General features: G+C 40.4%; 1 long non-coding RNA gene across 2 annotated transcripts in view; it reads right to left on the bottom strand.

The window, feature by feature from the left end:
• Positions 1-1,181: 1,181 nt before the first annotated feature.
• The window catches only part of LOC121279410, a 35,680-nt gene continuing 19,468 nt past the window's right edge, over positions 1,182-17,393 (bottom strand). Inside the window, exons 2-7 of one of the 2 annotated variants that reach the window (XR_005943382.1) lie at positions 14,314-14,434; positions 9,130-9,211; positions 8,397-8,469; positions 7,840-7,910; positions 7,025-7,179; positions 1,182-1,380 (exon numbers count right to left, since the gene is read on the bottom strand). This is a non-coding gene — a long non-coding RNA (uncharacterized LOC121279410). The remainder of the gene's footprint in view (positions 1,381-7,024; positions 7,180-7,839; positions 7,911-8,396; positions 8,470-9,129; positions 9,212-14,313; positions 14,435-17,393) is intronic. The other variant, XR_005943381.1, reaches the window with a different exon arrangement.

The raw sequence follows: 17,393 nt of genomic DNA, 5'->3' as shown, positions 1-17,393 counted from the left end.
AATGAAATTAGTATATCGAGATATTTTATTCATGCTACAATGTAGGAACAGTCACGTGATACATCTGTGATGCCCTTCAAACCATCTTTGAATCAGGATTGCTTCCAAGAATCTAAGGACACGCATGGCATTATAGGTAACTTGGGATTTGCTCTGTTAATATTCAGTTATTTTGAACCAAAATTGCACTTCACAGCTGAATAAATTAACTGACTTTTACACCTGTGAAGTGCATAGTTAGCTACTTGCGAAGTATTAAAGGGTACTGCGTGCACTGGTTGGAGGAGATCTTACATTTCTGTTGACAAAATAATTCTCAAAATTTTCAGTTTTTAAGAGCACAAGAAATATGGCCCATCAAGCCTGCTCCACCATTCAAAATCATTATGGCTCATTATGATCTTGGACTTAACTCAATTTTCCCGCCCACTCTCCATTTCCTTTAATTCTCTGAGACATCAAAAATCTATCCCACCTTAAATGGTGCATCCACAACCCTCTGGGGTAGAAAATTCCAAAGATTCACAACTTTTTGAGTGAAGTAATTTCTCTTCCTCTCAGTCCCAAATTATCAGCCTGTTATTCTGAGACTGTGCCCCCATGTTTTAGACTCGCTGACCAGCAAAAACAATCTCTCAACATCTACTATATCAAGCCCCTTCAGAATTTTGTAGGTTTCAATGAGATTGCCTCATTCTTCTAAACTCCAGAGAATATAAACTCAATTTACTCAACCTCATCATAGGACAACCCTCTCATCTCAGGGACCAATTTAGTGAACCTTTGCAGTACTGCCTCCAATGCAAGTATATCCTTTCTTAAATGTGGATACCAAAACTGCACACAGTACACCAGATGCATGCAGTCTTACCAAAGCCTTGTATACAATTGTAGCAAGACATCTTTATTCCTGTACTTCAATCCCGTTGAAATAAAAGCCAATTCAATTTGGTGTGTTTCTATGTTTTAGTTAGAAGCCCATTAATTTCAAATATTTTAAAGAAACAGATGAATTTTAGCTCCTAAAGTGGGTAATTAGTGTGCAGCTTTTGGCATTTAAAGTCTTAATTGCTGTATAACATAGAACAATTTGTATATACAAGCACTTCTGAGTGCTGCTTTTCATGGTCTGAACAGGAAATAGTTCATTTCATTGAAAAAGAAAAAACATAAACATCAAGTTTAAAAAGCAATAACTTTATTGCCTGTATTGAAAACAATTTGTAACTGAGTTTCACTGCAATTTCTCATTTTCATCAAATTCGCAATTCACTCAACGGATCTGTATAAACAATGTGAATCTAGCATTAAATTATAATCCATCAGAGTGATATATCACTGGTTTCAATTAGCTCCTGCTGAAAGGTTGATCTTTTCATTCTGCAAAAGTAACAACAGTATGGTTTCTTAAATATGGATTCAAAGTAAAAACAAAATAGCACATGATCTCACAAAAGCAGATCAAAAAATGATGTTGATCAGAACAAAAAATTTCAATCCCACTATCGGGAGTCATTTTAGACAATTAAGTTAAGAATTGTGAACTTTCTTCTGTTTTGCAGCATACAAATATTATTGTTTAAAAGTGAATGTCATTGATGTCACGTGTACTACAGGCAATATTCCTATTGAGCTTTTCAATATTTCTTCTTTAACAAGATAAAAATGGCTAAAATTGAACAAAACCTCTTTAACATGGTCATTAATTTAATTATTTTCAGTAGTAACTTGTCAAACAACTAGTTATCAATCAAGGGTAAGTGCATCTTAAGACTCCTTAAAAGAGATTCAGCACATTCATATAAAGCATGCCTTAACATTTACCAAGAAATAGGTTACAATTCACTCTCATTTTGAAGATCAGTATCAATATTAGCCAATGCACACAATTAAATAAAAAATACCTGGAAAAACTCAGCAGGTCTGGCAGCATTGGCGGAGAAGAGTACAGTTGACGTTTCGAGTGTTCATGACCCTTCAACAGAACAAAGTAAAAATAGGAGAGGGGTGAAATATAAGCTGGTTTAAGAGAGAGGGGGGTGGTTGTTGGGACAAGCAAACAGTGATAGAAGGAGATAACCAAAAGATGTCACAGACAAAAGAACAAAGAAGTGTTGAAGGTGGTGATATCTAAAAGAATGTGCTAATTAAGAATGGATAGCAGGACAAGCTTGTGTCCTGCTATCCATTCTTAATTAGCACATTTTTTTAGATAATATCACCACCTTCAACACCTCTTTGTTCTTTTGTCTGTGACATCTTTTGGTTATCTCCTTCTTTCACTGTTTGCTTGTCCCAACAACCACCCCACTTCTCTCCCCCTCAACCTCCACCCCTTAAATCAGCTTATATTTCACCCCTCTCCTATTTTTACTTAGTTCTGTTGAAGGGTCATGAACATTCAAAACGTCAACTGTACTCTTCCTCGCCAATGCTTCCAGACCTGCTGAGTTTTTTCAGGTATTTTTTATTTTTTGTTTTGGATTTCCAGCATCCGCAGTTTTTTTGTTTTTAGCACACAATTAAATGGTCACCGCAGTTGAGAATCAATAGATTTGATCAGTAATGCTTTCAAGAAAAACTCTTACCAACCCCACCCTAATTACACTAACAAAAAAAAATCATGGGTAATTTTAATCTTCATATAGATTGGATGAATCAGATTGGCAAAGGTTATCTGGAAGTTGAATTCACAGTGTATTCAGTATAATTTCTTAGAGCAGTATGTCATAGTGCCAAGCAGGGAGGAGGCTATTTTAGACCTGGTAATTTGCAATGAGACAGGATTAATTAATGACTTCATAGTAAAGGAGCCTCTAGGCAACAGTGATCATAACATGATAGAATATCACATTCAGTTTGAAGGTGAGAAATGTGAGTCTAAGACTAGTGCCTTAAACTTAAAGAAAGAAAATACAAGGGTATGAAAACAGAGCTGATTAAAGTGCACTGGGAAAATAGGTTAAAAGGTAGGACAGTAGAGCAGTGGCAGACATTCAAGGAGTTATTTCATAACCCTCAGCACAGTTATATTCCATTGAGAAAGAAAGACTCCATGAGAAGGATGCACCACCTGTGGCTAACTAAGGAAGTTAAGGATAGTAACTAATTGAAAGAAAAAGTATATAGTACTGTGAAGATTAGTGGTAGGTCAGAAGTTTGAATAGATTTTAAAAACACGCAAAGACTAAAAAAGAGGGAGAAATTAAAATATGAAAGCTAGCTAGAAATATAAAAATAGATAGCAAGAGTTTCTAAAGTAAAAGAGTAACTGAAGTGAGCCTTGATCACTTAGAGGGTGAGACTAAAGAATTAATAATGGTGGAAGTGTTGAACAGGTATTTTCTGTCCTCACCATAGAAGACACAAAAAATTGCAAGGGTACTTGAAAATCAAGAGGTAAAAGGGAGGATGGAACTTAAAACAATCACAATCACTAGGGAAAAGGTACTGGGAAAACTATCAGAACTAAAGGCTGACCCTCAACCTGATGACTTGCATCCTAGGGTGTGCATCCTAGGGTGTTAGAAGAAATGGCTGCAGAGATAATAGATGCATTGGTTGTGATCTTCCAAAATTCCCTAGATTCTGGAAATGTCTCTGCGGATTGGAAAACTGCAAATGTAACACCTCTATTCAAGAAAGGAGGGAGATGGAAAGCAGGAAACTATAGGTCAATTAGCCTATTTCTGTCATAGAAAAAATTTTGAATTCACTATTAAGGAGGTAATAGCAGGACATTTAGAAAATCATAACACAATCAGGCAGAGTCAATATGGATTGTGAAAGGAAAATTGTGTGATATTAATTTATTAGAGTTCTATGAGGAAGAAACAAGCAAGGTGGATAAGAGGGAGCCTGTATGTATGGTGTACTTAAAAAATATCCAATAAAGTGCCACATCAAAAGTTACTGTAAAAAGATAAGAACTGATGGTGTAGACATATTAGCATGGATAGGGGATTGGTTAGCTAACAGGCAGCAGTGAGTAGGAATAAATGGTTCATTTTCTGGTTATCAAGTTGTTACTAGTGGAATTCCACAGGGGTAAATGCTGGGGCCTCAACGATTTATTATCTACATCAATGACTTGGATGAAAAGACAATGTATGGTAGATAAATTTGCTGATGACACAAAGACAGGCAAGAAAGTAAGTTGTCATGAGGATATAAAGGGTGGAATCTTGTTGAGGTGCTGATGGGTTTTGCCTGCCAGCTGGAGAGCCAGCGAAAGACTCCCCGCTGTCTCTTTTCTGGGAGGCTTGGCAAACCACTTGTCAATCAGGCAATGGCAAGGCCAGCCATGGGTCTTCCAATGGAATCAAGACCCGGGGGCGGAAGACCCGCCTAGCAAGAGCTACCAGCCAGAGGCCAACAGCTCTTGAGCTCAGCACCACAACTCAGGAGGCTGTGGCAGCTAAGTACACCCCCCCAAGAATCCAAGAGAATCCAGACTTCAGGTAAGTAATGGGGCGCGGGCGGGGTAAGCTTCATGGGATGAGGTTCCTGGGGAGAGGGCGGGGGGGTGTGACTCTCAGCAGGCATCCCTTTCCTGATCTCCAGTTCCACTGATTGCATTTGATCAAGGGTCCTCACCCACCTCCCTCCCACCCCATCCCTCGAAGGTGACAAGCAACCTGCAGTTTCACCTGTCATGCATGCTCCATGGTGACAGGCCTACTTACAGCTGGGTTAACGAGGCCCTCAACTGGTCATTAATTGGCCACTTAAGGATCTCAATTGGAGGCAGGGTGGGAAGGTCAACCATGGGCTTTCCTGCCCAGAACTTAATTCTGGTGGAGGCAGAAGTGGCAGGGCTCAAGGTACCCCACCAACTGCCTAATTACATGCCCTTCCTGCCTCAAGGTCACCACCAGTGAGGGCAGAAGATTTCAACCAAAGAGTCTACTATGCGATTTAGCTAGATTGTGAGTTGGCAAAAAATTTGGCAGGAGGAGCATAATGTGGAAAATGTGAACTTGCCCACTTTGGCAGGGGGAATAGAAAAGTAGTATATTATTTAATACAAAAACAAAAATACCTGGAAAAACTCAACAGGTCTGACTGCATCTTTGGAGAGGAATACAGTTAATGTTTTGGGTCTGTTTGACTCTTCATCAGAACTAAGAAATATAGAAATGAGGTGAAATAAGCTGGCTGAAGGGGGGGTGGGACAGGTAGAGCTGGATAGAGGGCCGGTGACAGGTGGAGGCAAAGAAGAGATTGCCAAAGATGTCATAGACAAAAGGACAAAGGGGTGTTGATGGTAGTGATATTAGCTGAGGAATATGCTAATGATGGCATTAAGGGTAGAAAGCAGGACGAGCAAGTGACAGATAGCCTTAGTGGGGGTGGGGTGGGGGCAAGGGATCGAAATAGGCTAAAAGGTAGAGATAAAACAATGGATGGAAATACATTTAAAAATAATGGAAATAGGTGGGAAAAGAAAAAATATATATAAAAAAATATAAAAAATTATTGGAAAAAAAGGGGATTGGAAGGGGGTGGGGATGGAGGAGAGAGTTCATGATCTAAAGTTGTTGAACTCAATATTAAGTCCGGAAGGCTGTAAAGTGCCTAGTCGGAAGATGAGGTGCTGTTCCTCCAGTTTGCATTGAGCTTCATTGAAACATTGCAGCAGGCCAAGGACGGACATCTGGGCATGAAAGCAGGGTGGTGTGTTGAAATGGCAAGCGACAGGGAGGTCTGGATCATGCTTGCAGACAGACCAAAGGCGTTCTGCAAAGCAGTCACCCTTTCAGCGTTTGGTCTCTCCAATGTAGAGGAGACCGCATTGGGAGCAGCGAATTGAGGGAAGTGCAAGTGAAATGCTGCTTCATTTGAAAGGAGTGTTTGGGCCCTTGGACGGTGAGGAGGGGGGAAGTAAAGGGGCAGGTGCTGCACCTTCTGCAGTTGCATGGGAAGGTGCTGTGGGAGGGGGTTGAGGTGTAGAGGGTGATGGAGGAGTGGACCAGCTTAAAAGACAAATTTCATACTTAACAGTTTAAATTCTGGATGAACTGAAGCTTACCGAATAAATTGAATTCTTCTCAATCAACATCACAACCTATTTTGCATGTACTAAAATCCATTCAGCAAACAATTTTTTTCAGAACTACCCCCAAATTATTGGCAACATGGCACTTAGAAAAATCATATGATTAAGCAGAATCAGAATGGTTTAATGAAAAAAAAATCGTGTTTGACGAATCTATTGGAATTTTGTTGGGGATGTAACTAGCAAGATCAATGAAGGGGAATCACTGGATTTAAAAAGCATTCGATAAGATGCCACATGAAAGGTTATTGCACAAAATAAAGGCTCATGGTCTTGGGGGTAATATATTAGCACGGATGGAGTATTGATAAAAGGACAGAAAAGAGAAAGAAGAAATAAATGGGTAATTTCCAGGTTGGCAGGCTATCACTAATGGAGTGTTGCAAGGATCAGTGTTTGGGTGTCAGCTATTGACAAGTTTTTAATGATTTAGATGAAGGTGCCATATGTAATGTATTGAGGCTTGCTGGTGATTTAAAGCTATGTTGGAAAGTAAGCTGTGAGAAAGACACCAAGCGGTGGATTCTTGTTGAGGTGCCAGGGGCACCCCTGCCAGCTGGAGACCCTCATTGCCTCTTTTTGAGAATGCCTGCCGAACGACATGCCAATCAGGCAGTGGCGAGGCCAGCAGAGGACCTTCCCCTTAAATCAAGGCCCCAGGGGTGGCAGTCTTGTCTATCCAGAGCTGACAGCCGTAATTCCTGGTTTCCCGTAATTTACCCATTAATGGAGAAAAATGAATAAAAGCTCCAAGGCAGGGCAGGGAAAATCCTTTTATACTGTTTAGAAGCAGGTGCAATCACATTGAAGACAGCTCTTATGCCATAAAACATCTCAAAGGCAGGTTGAACGCTATTATTTTTTTTCATAATGTGATCTTGCATTAGATCACTCCAGTAATGTTTAGAGGATAAAGTCAGAAGATTCCCCGATGACTAAGCAGTAATGTGATGCAAATTGACTAACTTGGTAGAAGGCACCACTAATTCCTCGGAATGATCCTGTGACAAAAAATGCTTAGCACTGTTGTTACTTTCATCTGTCCACGAGCACAGTCCTCATTTTTTGATGTAATCTGCAGAACATCCACTAGTAAGTGCTTCAGGGATAAAATGAAGCCCCTAGCGATATAACAGAAATGAAATCTTTAAGAAGGACTGTGGTGGTCTGTAAACTCTGCTTGCAAAGATGCAGCTATTCTCCAGTGCTACCAGATTTGACTGACTTCCATGAAAGCTGCCTGCTTGCTCATTATTTTGTTTTTCCTCCAACATGTAGAGCAAGAACAAAGCATTCATAGGGAATTTCATTTTGAAGCATTTAGATGATGTTTCTCAAAAATTGCTAAGTATAAATGGAGTTCCCAAGACAAAGCCTTGAGTCTATCAAAGGGCAGCCTCTGAAAAAAAATCCAAAGTTGAGGCAAAGATAGGTTATTGCAAGATGTAGTTTTGGATGTCTTTAACCATTGCACTTTCCTTTTGAGAGACTATTTCTTCCTTCATCATCAGATGTTGGCAAAAATACTGTTGGGTACAGACACTCATGATTAGGGTGTGCATGATGGGATTTAGGATGGGTCACTTCATTCTAGGCTAAACCAGTCAACTCGCACAGCAGATTAATAATTGAGCATAATGTTAGGGAAAGGTGTAAATGGCCAAGACTCCACTCTTGATTGCTCTATAGTCACACTACTAGAAGTGCATTTGTATCAACACCAGGTGAGGACATAGTTTGGCTGTGGTGTCCTTTGGCTATAGCGACATGCCAGCACTCACCATCAAGCTCACAGATGAGTTCCTGAATATTGAGGATTGACCGGTGTCTACAGTTGAGGAGAGGGTTTGGGCTGGAATAGAATATTGAAAAAAGTACCAAGTTAATACTGCAGATTTTTCCCCCAAAATTAGTGAACAACTACTAACCCAATCATTTGCAATTTTCTGAAAGAGAATGCAGATGAAAGATGACTAGGGAATAGCATGTGGATTTGATGATTGGCTGCTTACAAATCACCATGTACCAAACATGTACACAGACAAATTTCTAAAAAACCTTTTACCACTCAATGTGCATCATCTGGAACTATGGTCGTCTCTATTTTGGCTAATTAAGGACTACAAACAATTCAAACTTTTCAAATGCTCTCAAAAAAAAGTTAAAATTTGTTAATCCATTTTTCTCATGCATCTAAAATAATTCTCTGTTCCACATTTTCACGACAGTTTATAGGAATAATACAGGCTAAGATCACAAAATAGTTTCATTCACATATGGTAGCCTGGAAAATACAGACCTTAATCTAAAGTCAGCTTTTAAAAAAATTTAAACTCACCGTATAATAGCTGACTTCATAATCAGGCTCAATATCTGTGACTGATGCCAGGAAAAGTGCCACCTTTGTCAACCTAGCTTATTTTAAAAACAGAAAATATCAGCCATGCCTCTCATCTTTGGTTTAGTTATTTTCATTAAAACGAACTACACAGGATCTACAAGCCTCAGAGAAAACTCTATTCCGCCTTGTCCTGGAGTATTCTTTGAGGTACACTAATGAGTTTGAACAAGTTTATGTTACTTCAAACTTGCTTTACCAGTTTAAAGAAACAGATTCTAAGCATACTAGGCACACAGTAATTGAAATAGTCATGAGAAAGTTATTGAGTTAAGTGTTTAACATTTATTAGTTATAAGGATTCAAGACATGGGGAAGCTCTACCAGAAACTCTAGCAGATGTGTACATCTGAAAATGTACACAAAAAGAATAGACAAAGAAATTCAATTATCTCGTTCAAAGATGCATGAATACTTTTACAATGAATGAAATAACCATTTTACACAGTGATCTAAATGCTAATAACACGATAATAACATGCTCCAGGACACTAGCTCATTTGAAATTTTATTCCAAAGAAATAAATTTTTATCTTGCTGGAAACTCAGAACAAATAGTTATCCACATGATTTGTATATCAGATGGGTAAACGGCAAAGGTAATCTTCATAGTTCCAGCTACTCTATGTGTTAAGTTACAAAAATATTTGCACAAATCATTAATTATATTTACCTTTGTCATAATCATTGAAGAATCAACCGAAGACTGAGCATTCCTTCACACAGCTAGCAGAATACGTAGAAACGGTCATCACCTGGAATCATTGTAATATTCAAAAGTAATCATGGATGAGCAAAAATATATCCAAACATTTTATAATGTTTTAATGCATCCAACATCTCTCAATTACAACAGGCAGCTGAAAAAACATTAACCTTTTCCTATAGTTCACTAGATTTCAGCAAACATTTTATTAATTCTTTGATTGGATGCAAGTGTCGCTGGCAAGGCCAGCATTTATTGCACATCCCTAATTACCCTTGAGAAAGTGATAGTCAGCTGCCTTCTTGAAATGCTGCAATCCTACAAGTGTAAGTACACCCACAATGTTATTAGGACAGCTCCATGACTCAGGGAGATTGCTGCGCTCTTTCGCACGCACACGCAAAAGAGTGCAGGCCCTGTCTCTCCCTCCTCGCCCTGCAGACACAGGTAGCGCCAGCTGTACGTCACACTGGGTGGGCCTTAATAGGCCCATCCACGTAAAATGGTGGCGTGCAGCCAATCATGGGCAGCGATCGGCTCTGCGTCCGCCCAGCTCACCCTACATAGGTAAGTTTCTGGCCTTAAAGTTTTTAAGTCCATCAAGACACATCTCCTATTTTTGATTAATAGTGCCACTTCCTAAAGGCTGCACCTATTGGTGCCAAAAACTAGCGGAGCACTTCCCGCAGATATGAAGACGCAGTCAGTGACATCATAGTCAGCGACATCCTTTCTTTATTCGTTCATGAGATGTGGACGTCACTGGTTAGGCCAGCATTTATTACCCATCCCTAGTTGTCCTTGAGAAGGTGGGTGAGCTGAATTCTTGAACTGCTGCAGTCCGTGTGGTGTAGGTACACCCACAGTGCTGTTAGGGAGGGAGTTCCAGGATTTTGACCCAGCAACAATGAAGGAACAGCAATATATTTCCAAGTTAGGATAGTGAGTGCCTTGGAGGGGAACTTGCAGGTGGTAGTGCTCCCATGTGTCTGCTTTTGTCCGCCTAGATGATAGTGATTGTGGGTTTGGAAGGTGCTGTCTAAGGAGCCTTGGTGAGTTTCTGCAGTGCACCTTGTAGATGGTACACACTGCTGCCACTGTGTGTTGGTGGTGGAGGGAGTGAATGTTTGTGGATGGGGTGCCAATCAAGCGGGTTGCTTTGTCCTGGATGATGTCAAGCTTCATGAGTGTTGTTGGAGCTGAACTCATCCAGGCAAGTGGAGAGTATTCCATCACACTCCTGACTTGTGCTTTGTAGATGGTGGACAGGCTTTGGGGAATCATGAGGTGAGTTACTTGCCGTAGGATTCCAAGCCTCTGACCTGCTCTTGTAATCACAGTATTTATATGGCTAATCCAATTCAGTTTCTGGTCAATGGTAACCCCCAGGATGTTGATCATGGGAGATTCAGCAATAGTAATGCCACTTAATGTTAAGGGGCGATGGTTAGATTCTCTCTTGTTGGAGATGGTCATTGCCGGACTCTTGTGTGGCACAAATATTATTGTATTGGATATTGTCCAGGTCTTGCTGCATTTGGACATGGGCTGCTTCAGTATCTGAAGAGTCACGAATGGTGAACAGTGTGCAATCACCAGCGAACATCCTCACTTCTGACCTTATGATGGAAGGAATGTCATTAATGAAGCAGCTGAAGGAGGCAGTGGTATTATCACGAGATGAGCATTCCAGAGACCCAGGGTAATGCTTTGGGGACCTGGGTTCAAATCCCACCATGACAGATGGTGAAATTTGAATTCAATAACAGTTTGGAATTTAAAGTCTGATGATGACCACAAAACCATTACCGATTGTCTGGATCACTAATGACCCTTCCCTAAAGGGATGGGTCTGGCCTACATGTGTTCCAGGCCCACATCAATGTGGTTGATCTCAAATGCCCTCTGAACAGGGGCAATTGGGGATGGACAATAAATGCTGGCCTAACCAACAATGTCCACATCCAATGAATATTAGAAAAAAAAAAGATGGTTGGGCCTAGTACATTACCCTGAAGAACTCCTGCACCAATGTCCTGGAACTGAGATGATTAACCTCCAACAACCACAACCACCTTCATGCTAGGTATGACTTCAACCAGCGGAGATTTTCCCCCGATTCCCAATGAACCCAGTTTTGCTAGGGCTCCTTGACACCGCATTAAGTGAAATGCTGCCTTGATATCAAGGGCAGTGACTCTCGCCTCACCTCTGGAGTTCAGCTCTTTTGCCCATGTTTGAACCAAGGCTGCAATGATCAGGAGCTAAGTGACTTTGGTGGGTGGTTGCCATTGTTGTAGCTGTACTGGAACAGCTTGGCTAGGGGTGCGGCAAGTTCTGGAGCACAAGTCTTCAGTATTATTGCCAGAATATTGTCAGGGCCTTTGTAGTAGCCAGTGCCTTCAGCTGTTTTGTGATATCACATGGAGTGAATCGAATTGGCTGAAGACTGCCATCTGTGATGCTGGAGACCTCCGGAGGAGACCGAGATGTATCATCCTCTCGGCACTTCTGGCTGAAGATTCTTGCAAATGCTTCAGCCGTATCTTTTGCACTAATGTGCTGGGCTCCCCAACATTGAGGATGGGGATATTTGTGGAACCTCCTGCTCCAGTAAGTTGTTTAATTGTCCACCCACCATTCATGGCAGGATGTGCCAGGACTGCAGAGCTTAGATTTGATCTGTTGGTTGTGGAATTGCTTAGCTCTGTCTATCACTTGCTGCTTATGCTGTTTGGCATGCAAGTAGTCCTGCGTTGTAGCTTCACCAGGTTGACACCTCATTTTTAGGTATGCCTGGTGCTCCTCTAAGAATGTTCTCCTGCACTCTTCATTGAATCAGGCTTGATACCCTGGCCTGGTGGTAATGGTACAGTGGGGGATATGGCAGACCATGAGGTTACAGATTGTGGTTGATTGCATTTCTGCTGCTGCTGATGGCCCACGATGCCTCATGTGTGCCCAATCTTGAGTTGCTAGATCTGTTCGAAATCTACCCCATTAGCACAGTGGTAGTGCCAGACAACACAATGGAGGGTATCCTCAATGTGAAGCCGGGACTTAGTCTTCACAAGGACTGTGCAGTGGTCACTCCTACTGATATTGTCACGAACAGATACATTTGCAATAGGTAGATTGGTGAGGGCAAGGTCAAGTATGTTTTTCCCCTTTTGTTGGTTCCCTTACCAGCTGCCGCAGGCCCAGTCTAGCAGCTATGTCATTTAGGACTTGGCCAGCTCAGTCCGTACTGCTACTACCGAGCCACTCTTGGTGATAGACATTGAAGTCCCTCACCCAGAGTACATTCTGCACCCTTGCATCCTCCAAGAGGTGTCCAACATGGAAGAGTGCTGATTCATCGCTGAGAGGGACGGTACATGGTGATCAGCAGGGAGGTTTTCTTGTACACTATTGACCTGATGCCATGAGACTTCATGTGGTCCAGAGTTGATGTTGAAGACTCCCAGGGCAATTCCCTCCTGGCTGTATACCATTGTACCGCCACCTCTGCCGGTGGGACAGGACATACCCATGGATAGTGATAGTGGTGTCTGGGACATGATCTATTAGGTATGATTCCGTGAGTATGACTACATCAGACTGTTGCTTGAAAAGTCTGTGAGACAGCTCTCCCAATTTTGGAACAAGCCCCCAGAGGTTAGTAAGGAGGACTTTGCAGGGTCAACAGTGCCAAATTTGCCTTTGTTGTTTCCAGTGTCTAGGTCAATGCTGGGTGGTCCATCTAGTTTCATTCTTTTTAGACTTTTCAGCGGTTTGACACAACTGACTGGCTTGCTAGGCCATTTCTGAGGGCAGTTAGGAGTTAGCAGGTAAGGATGGCAAGTTTCCTTCCCTGAAGGGGATTAGTGAAACAGGTGAGTTTTTCTGACAACTGACAATAGTTTCAAGGTCATCATTAGACTTTTAATTATTTAATTCAAATTCCACCATCTGCTGTGGTGGAATCAAACCCGGCATTACCTTGGGTCTCTGGACAATACCACTATGCCATCGCCTGCCCCTCAGATGAGGGGGAACCTGCCTGGCTTGATTAGGGAATTTGTTCCCTAATTCTTTAAAGGTAGAGTAAAAAGTAAGTGTGGCAACATTTGGGAAAAATAAAAGAGTACAGTGGAATTACATGTAACAATAAACAAAGAAGTGAGAGATCCATAACAAACGAAGCCAGATAGATCATGGAACTGGTACTGGCAAAGAGGGATCTCAACTCCCCCTCAGACTTTCAAAACCATGACCCGGTGATTAAAAGTCCCATTATGGGCGGCATAGGAACTGCCTGCCTTTATACAGCTTTGTGCACTCCAACGTTATAGAAATGAACTATTTACCATTTGGATATCTTTATGAACCACTTCAGTGAATGGAAAGTGATAAAACTGACTGGTATTCTTTCACTCTTATTATCAAATCTGGAACTCGGGACTAAAATGCTAACCTTTCAATTGCTTAGTAAATTTCAGAGATAACATGGCCATGTAGTTGTGCTTTCACAGTGGGGAGAATCAATTTTCAATCAGAATACCCAATAAATCAGAAGAAAAAAAAAATGTAAAACCTGACAGCTGACATTATTTTTACATGGTTAAAGTTGCAGCTTAAACTGGCCCAGGGCCAAAAAAGCACAGACCCATGATCTTGGTGGGAGAAACTGCGCATGTGCCGGCGCCCACAGTGCAGTCCAAATGCACATGCACAACTGTTCCAGCTGCCCGGCTGTTGGCATCAGGCATTACAGTCTTTCTAAAAAGCTAAAACTTGAATAGGCCCATTTGTTTCTCAAGTAAATGAACACATACCTTTCTACAATTATGTAATTTAAGTGGATAGTGATGACTTGTTACTTCAATGGTCACAGCTTTTTATTTCAAAAGATCTGTTTTGAGGTACTGAATGTTTTGATGCTGGAAACTCAGAATTAATACAAGATATCCTCATCATAGTATCAGATGGGTAAACGGCAATGGTATTCATCATCATCCCAGCAAAATTCCAATCCAACTCAGAAATATTTTTATGTAAATTACATATAATTAAAGAACCTTTAAACAAGGAAGTTTTCAAAGTTGCCCAACAGAATTCTTTGTAAGCTCTCTCGCAGGTTACTGATCATAAGAAACAAATATATATTACCTTCTTTATATTCACCAAAATGGCATTACAGTAGACAAAGGGTTCAATCTGAACATCTTGCATTTCCAACAGGAGTAATTTTTAAATTGTGTGTATCAGGTCTGATGAAGATATTTGCCATCTGTAATAGTTTACAACAACATGTAAGCTAATTAAGTTACGATTTTAAATTTCCAAGTTCAAACAAAGATGTACATCCAAAACAAAAAATTGGTTTCTTCTCAGAAATCGAGGCGTCTATTCTGCATATTCAGAATTTTTTCCTTTATTTTCATGGCTTTACTTGCTATTCCTATTCAACACTGACAAGTGTTAGCCTTCAATACCAATTGTGAATGGGAATACATTGCAGAACGCCAATAAAATTTTAACAAAATGGTCACAACAACTACATATATTGATAATCAATTTACAATCCAAACTCGTACAAGACAGTGGTTAAATAAAATTCAAACAAACGAACATACATACATACAATTTAAGAGCAGGAGTCGGCCATTCAGCCCTTCATGCCTGCTCCATTTGATAAGATCATGGCTGATCTAATTGTGGTCACAACTCTATTTTCCTGTCATCACCTTCCTATACTCTTTTGACTCCCTTATCAATCAAGAAGCTAGCTCAGCCTTAAAAATATTCAGTGACCCTGCCTCCACTGCTTTCTGGGAAAGACAATTCCAAAAATTAACGAAAAATATTTCTCCTTATCGGCATCTGAAATGGGAGATGCTCCATTTTTAAACTGTGTCCCCTAGTTCTAGTCTCTCTCATAAGGAGAAACATCCTCTCGCCTTCACTCTGTCAAGTCCTCTCAGGATCTTATATATTTCAATAAGATCACCTCTCATTCTTCTGAACCCCAATGGACACAGGCCCAACCTGTCCAACCTTGCCTCAAAAGATAACTTTACAATCCTAGGAATCAGTTGAATAAACCTTTCCTGAAGAATACAGCAAATTTAGTGTAAAAAAAAAGCACAGACTTTCTTTTGTGAAGTTGCAACTACTCATGTTTTTCAGCGCCAATAAATTAAACTAGATCAGGCAAAGCAATCAAAGGAGTTAGCTCAGAAATTACAAGATCAGTTTGGCAATTTATGTTTGCGGGCACAAAAATGCAAGATGCAGTTTCATACAGAAAAATATAAATTGCTCAACATAGAAAGGGAAAAACTAGATGACAAAAATACTCCATAAATGTTGTTGAAAGATACCGGTGAATAGACTAAGTGCTCAATATACGCAATCAATGGAGACCAGCAAATAAAACTAATAGAATGTTAATAGCTAAACCAGCAGAAAGTACATATACAGTGCTCTGGTCAAACTGTACTTTGAATATTATGCATAGTTCATTACAAAATGAGAACCACATTCTAACACTGGGAAGCAGCAGTGCTTAAAAAATCATGAAGCTGATCCCTTGTGTAAAAAAAATCAAAGTTATAAGGATGACTAGAGAGACATCGGGATTTTCTGCCTTGAAATAAAGGATAAGATCCATCTTAGTAGTTAGAATAGCGAAGGATAGGGACAAGGTAAATCTGGCACACTATCTTATCGGAAACACAAGTTCAAACAAGTAAAAGGTACATTTTTGGAAACATCTTTCTTGTACAAGCTAATTTGATAACATAAATACAGTCTAAATATAAGGATACTTACCAATTTATCAAAAATCAAACATACTAAGGTCATTATGAACTAAAGGGGGTTTATTTAAAATTATGCTCTTCATACCCATATAAAAGAAAACCTAACCAGTACTATGACATATGCAAATCTATTGAAAGATTAATAGCCAAAGTACAAAGGTCATGGCTCCACAGCACAGTAACATTGGTCCCAATACAACCAGAGTGGCATTTTTCCTGCAAGTTCATTTCAAGACTTTGACCCACACTAAAATTACGATACCACAGAGACAACCAAAACAGAATTAAATTTCTGACCACTAGCTTTCCTTCTTCTGCTGCTTTAGAGAACAGGGGCATGGTCAGGTCCACCGGACTGCTCTAACCATGTTGCCTCTGTGGCAAGGGCCAATTTATCATCTAAATTAGAACATACAGCTGCTAACATGATTTATGATGACACTTTCACGAGCTAGACTAAGAAATGCCCCACGTCTTTTTGTAGCCCAATTTATCATTTATGCACATTTAAAAAATTATAACTCAATTTTGCTATTGACGCACAACACTTATCAGAGACAATTTTAAGATTTTTGTAAAAGTAATGGTCTTAAACCTAGCTAGCTTAATTAACTAGGCAACTGAAAACCAGTTATTTTCTTAAAATAGTATTGTTGATGTGACGAATAGAAAGTTTCGTCATTTTTCACATCAAGAGGAAAGCCTTCATAATTTTTAATTTCTGCTAAAATCTCTAAAAGCAGTTACACAGATTAATAAGGCCATTAAAAAAAGCAAACAAAGCACTGAGGTTCACTTTCAGAGGGACGGAATTGAAAAGCAGAAAAGTTTTGTTCAATTTGTACAGAACCTTGGTTAGATCAGATTTGGGAGTACTGTGAACAGTTCTGATCTCGCTATTTTATAAAGGATAAAGAGGCACATGAAAAGGTGCAAATGACACTTACCAGAATGATCCCGGAACTGAGAGCTTATATCTATCAGGAAAGATTGAACAAGGCTGCAGCTCTTTTCCCTAGAAAAGAAGGTGACCCGATAGAGGTCTTTAAGATTATTAAAGGGTTTGACAGGGTATATGTCGAGAAGATGGTTCCACTTGTATGCGTTAGCAGGATTCAGGACCGTAATTATATGATAGCCACTAATAAATCCAGTAGGGATTTTTTATTCTTTCACGGGATGTGGGTGTCACTGGCTAGGCCAGCATTGGTCCCCGATTGCCCTTGAGAACGGTGCCGGCGAGCTGCCTTCTTGAACCACTGCAATGCTTGTGGTGTACATACACCTGGAGTGCTGTTAAGGAGTAAGTTCCAGAATTTTGACACAGTGACAGTGAAACAACAGCTATGTAGTTCCAAGTCAGGATGGTGTGTGGCTTGGAGGGGAACTTGCAGATGGTGGTGTTCCCATGCATCTGCTGCCCTT

This window comes from Carcharodon carcharias, chromosome 6 (assembly GCF_017639515.1).
Source record: "Carcharodon carcharias isolate sCarCar2 chromosome 6, sCarCar2.pri, whole genome shotgun sequence".
Lineage (NCBI taxonomy): Eukaryota > Metazoa > Chordata > Chondrichthyes > Lamniformes > Lamnidae > Carcharodon > Carcharodon carcharias.
This window is presented reverse-complemented; position numbering and strand designations above follow the sequence as displayed.